The 5000-nt window shown below is 49.7% G+C and overlaps 1 protein-coding gene across 1 annotated transcript in view; it reads left to right on the forward strand.

Moving 5' to 3' along the window:
* Positions 1-5000, forward strand: part of mmp17a (matrix metallopeptidase 17a) — a 65957-nt gene that overhangs the window by 29902 nt on the left and 31055 nt on the right. The window lies entirely within an intron of this gene.

Below are 5000 nucleotides of genomic sequence, written 5' to 3' on the forward strand. Positions count from 1 at the left end.
ACACTAATCCCGACACAGTGAGCTGTCTCCTACTGCGGCGCTCGGGAGCAGTGAGGGGTTAGGTGCCTTGCTCAAGGGCACTTCAGCCGTTCCTACTGGTCGAGGTTCAAACCGGCAACCCTCCGGTTACAAGTCTGAAGCGCTAACCAGTAGGCCACGGCTGCCCACACTGCTGGCACACTGCTGGCTTGTGTGGTTTGTTATGTGCTGGACAGTGTTGTTGTTTTGGTTTGAGAGTTTGCTGAGGTGTGGTCTAATAAAGGGGTACTCTGTCTGGCTCTTGACAACATGGCTGGATGTGGATGCCCCCCACCCCGCACACAAGCACACACACACGCGCACACACACACACACACACACACACACACACACACACACACACACACACACACACACACACACACACACACACACACACACACACAACCCCCTGGTCATGAGTGAAATACACCAGAGCACACTGGGAACTTTTTTCCGCTCCATTGTTTTGGTATGTGGAATGAGGACTTGTTGGAGTGCGGTCCCCGCGTGGCTTGTCAGCGATGCCTGCTGGCGTGAAGGTTGCTGCGGAGGGTGCGCTCGAGCCAGTCCACCCCCCTGTCAAGGACGGCATCCGTGTGTGAAGGCAAAGATGCTTATTAGTACGGCTACAACATGCCACAGAGAAAACGCATGTGCACGCACGCACGCACGCACACACATACACATGCACACACACACACACACACACACACACAAACACGCACACACACACACACATACACACACACACACACAAACACACACACATAAATATTTGTGTCAGTGAGCAGACACGTATGCATGGCCCCTGTTCTAGCATATCGAGCGGTGTCATGCCTTAAGATGCTTCCTACTGGCCTTGAACGTCTCTTGAATTTCAGATTCCATTTCAGTTGTGTTATTGGCTAGGTATACATCAGACCTGCACATGCATACACACACACACACACACACACACACACACACACACACACCCCTGTTGTAAGGCTGATTGGGAACAGGCCGCAGGGTCCTCAACACCGGCCTCACCTTGTACATGACTGGAGTCCAATCAGAGCTGAGATTGGGTATTGGCAGGAGATATGAACTGGCAGTGCTGTCAGACTCTCGCGGGCAACTGTAGGAATGCTAATAGGGAGTTCTATCTCTATGGGCTCGTAATCTCAAAGGAACTGTTATACTCCATCTCACTTTTAAGTGTCTGTGTCTCTCTCTCTCTCTCAGTCTCTATCTCTACATCTCTCCATCTCTTTCCGCATCTTTTTCCCTGTCACACACATGCGCACACACACACACACACACATATGCGCACACACAGACGCACACAAACAAACACACGCACACAGACACATACACACACACACACACACACACACACACACACAGACACAAACAAACACATACACACATACATGCATAGCAAAGCCTACCAGAGAAATGTTAGGGAGTGATAAGGTCTGGCAGTACACTTTTACTACCTTCTGCAATGCATTGTGTGTGTGTTTGTGTGTGTGTGTGTGTATGTGTGTGTGTGTGTGTGTGTGTACGTGCGTGCGCACATTTACATAGCTTTTGTGGTTTTGGCTGTGAGTATAGGCACACAATTTTATAAATTTGTGTTGAAATTACCATTTCTGTGTGTGAGTGAGTGAGTGAGATAGAGAGAGAGAGAGAGAGAGAGAGAGAGACAGAGAACGCCAGAGAGAGATCGTCTGTGTGTATGCACGCGTGCGAGTGTGTACGTGAGCGTGCATGTTAGTGTATGTGTTTGCTTGCCTGAGGCGTCTCCCCTGCTCCTCCACTGAACTGCGGTCCCATCAGATGCTCTCTCTCTTTCTCTCATTCCCAGCGTGCCTCATCAGACCTGCTTCTCTTCCCACCTCTGATCAAGCCAGACCCCTGCACAGCTGCCCCTCAGACCCCGTACCACTCCAGCCCTGTCGGCGCCACTGATTGGCTGAGACGGCAATAATGTCATATTGATATTCTGGATCCAGACATGGCTAGCAAGTAACTGATAGAGAGAGCATGGGAGGGAAAAGGAGGGAGGGAAAAATGGGAGGGAGGGGAGAGAGAGAGAGAGGGAGAAAAAGAAATGGGTGAAAGACAAAAGGGAGACATAAAGTGAGAGAGACGGTGAGAGAGAGGGAGAGAAACAGAGTGGTGTGACGAGAGAGGGTATTTATCTGGACTTGATTGCATCTTGGGGACAGCGGTGGAGAGGACAAGGGTGCGTGGTGGGGCACAGTAAGTCTTCATGCATCAATTTCCCAGCCAATAGGGGGATGAGTTCACACAAACAGAGTTAGCACTGTGCATACACACACACACACACACATACACACGCACACACACACACACACATTAACACTAACACTCTCACTCACAAATACCCTGACACAGCTGGGCACTTTGTGAACATACAAATTGTCTCAGCCTACTGAGTTGAATGGGAAAGCAGATAGTACCTCTGTGTATGCGTGCATGTGTGTGTGTGTGTGTGTGTGTGTGTGTGTGTGTGTGTGTGTGTTTGTGTGTGAAGAGGAGCAGCAAAATAACACTATACTGTTTCATGGTTTCCTGTCTTGGGGATGGAGGAGCAGGTTTTTTTAACTCTCTATCATTTCTCTCTATCTGTAGCACCGCTTTCTGCTGCAACCCCGAGCCTCTGCAGTTGTAATTTAGAATTTAAGTCTCTGGTGTTTGTGTGTGTGTGTGTGTGTCTGTGTGTGTGTGTGTGTGGGTGTCTGTGGGTGTCTGTGTCTGTGGGTGTCTGTATGTGTGTGTGTGTGTGTGTGTGTGTGTGTGTGTGTTTGTGTGTGTGTGTGTGTTTGTGTGTGTGTGTGTGTGTATGTGTATGTGCGTGTGTGTGTGGGTTTATGCATGCACGCATGTGTGTGTGAGAGAGAGAGAGTGTGCGTGTATACACAGTGTGTTTGGAAACGGGCCAGTGTTTGGAGACTGCTGATACTCTTGCTGCCCTTGGTGGTATTATGTCATGTAATCTATGACAGATGCCATCTCTCCTCTATTCCCCTCTACCGTTGTGACGCCCGCCGAGCGACAGCCAGACAGCCGGAGAACAGCGATCGGGCCCGGGTTTGTCTCCTGGACAGGTCCCACCTCCGCACCCCCACCCCCCACACACCCTCCGCACCCCCACACACCCTCCGCCCCTCCCTCCGCTCTTTGCCTATTGTTCTCCTGCCTCGCGTCACTGCGCTGCTGTCGACTCCTCCGCTTTCCTCCTCCACCACGTTTCGAGTTCTCCTCCGCCGAAGGAGCTCCCTGAGCACCAAGGCAAATAAACTACCAGCTGACGGAGAGGTATTTGCTTGCAGCTCAGAAGATGGTATACAGTATGCGCTACATCACCAGCTTAGCATCTTTGGCTTGATTTTGCACCAGTTATATGGTGTATAGTCCCGGTGTTTATAGGCCTGGTGTATAGTCCCGCTTCTGTGTTTTTGTAAAGCACATTGAATGACCTCTGGGTATGAAATGCGCTTTATAAATAAAGTTGACTTGACTTGACTACAGTGGGTTAGCGCCAGTGGACTGGGAAACGGATACAGGCACAGAGGTCTTGCTGCTGGCGGGACAGTTGAAGGACTTTCATTGAGGAAATGTTTTGTTCAGTGTGTAATCTCCAGATAGTTCCAGATGTTTTTGAATTCTGGTAAATCGCATTAAGACGTTGCCTCGGGGGCATCCTGGGATCAACAGCTGAAAAAAGGGGGTCAGGTTGTAACCCATTTTCTGGGGCCAGAACATTTTCAAAAATCCAATTCTACGGTAAACTTCCTATTTGTTCAACAGATGGAATAACAGCTGAACCTGAAGACTCGTTTTTATAAGGCGAAGTCATCTGAGACCCATTCAGTGAATAAAAGCCTGTCAAACGCTGGTAAAAACTCTGGTGCTCAAGGGCCAGCAGCGGCTCCTCAGACCACTACTTAGCTTGAGGATGAGCGAGAGAGAGGGCTGCGGTCACAGGGATAGTGGACCCAGCCTGCGGTTTGCTTTTTCCCGAGGTGGTAAAGCTGAGTGAGTCTTTTTTGGCACGCAGAAGTAGCAAGCTCAGCAGAAGTGCGTTAGCAGCCATAGCTGTACTCGGCCAGTGCCAACAGCAGATTGAAACGCTGATGAGTTCGGTATCTACGGTGACCACTCCGCTCAGGGGCCAATAGGGCTGTGTCTACTTCCTCTTCTTTTAATTTCCTTTCTCTTCAGTTCTTTTTTTTCTCTCTTTTGTTTCTCATTCCCTTCTCTGGCTGTCGTCTCTTCAGGAGCTGCTTGTGGTGAAGAGACATGTTATATTGGAGTCAGGAGGTCGACGCAAATCTTGCCTCCAGTTAGCATTGGGCTATTTAATTCAAAGTCAAAGAGATGTAAAGTAAAGATCAGTGTTCCAGCTGAAAGGTAGAAAGTTGTATACAGAGAGAGAGAGTGCGCGAGTGTGTGTGTGTGTGTGTGTGTGTGTGTGTGTGTGTGTGTGTGTGTGTGTGTGTGTCTGTGTGTGTGTGTGTGTGTGTTGAGTATGTACAACATTATACTCTCCTCGTACACTTTTCTTATATAACTGTGAGGTTTCAAACGGGGCTCTAGAAAGCTGTCCTGTAGTGTTCCATGTTACATACTGTATCTCTCTCTCTCTCTCTCTCTCTCTCCCTCTCCCTCTCTCTCTCGCGCACACCCTCACCCAAAGTGTCTCAGTGGGGCTGTTGACAGCTCGTCTCTGCGTGTGGGTTCTTGGAGGGGGTGGTGGACATGGTGGTGGGTGGGGCTGCTTGGGGGCTGTGGCAGCAGGTGCAGGGGAGCTTGGGGTTGCTGGAGCTGGAGCACATTTCATTTGTGAGATTGCTGCGTAAGCACTGAGCAATTTGACTAATGGAATCCAGTGCTTGTTTGTCGATAGGGATGCTCCTTCTTATTGATCGGAGTTATTCCTGCATGTACATCCACTCGGGCTAGCAAAC

Source organism: Alosa pseudoharengus, unplaced genomic scaffold (genome assembly GCF_046254945.1).
Source record: "Alosa pseudoharengus isolate Yale_2024_CS ecotype anadromous, Long Island Sound unplaced genomic scaffold, YU_APseudo_1.1 YU_APseudo_1.1_scf_14, whole genome shotgun sequence".
NCBI classification, from domain to species: domain Eukaryota; kingdom Metazoa; phylum Chordata; class Actinopteri; order Clupeiformes; family Clupeidae; genus Alosa; species Alosa pseudoharengus.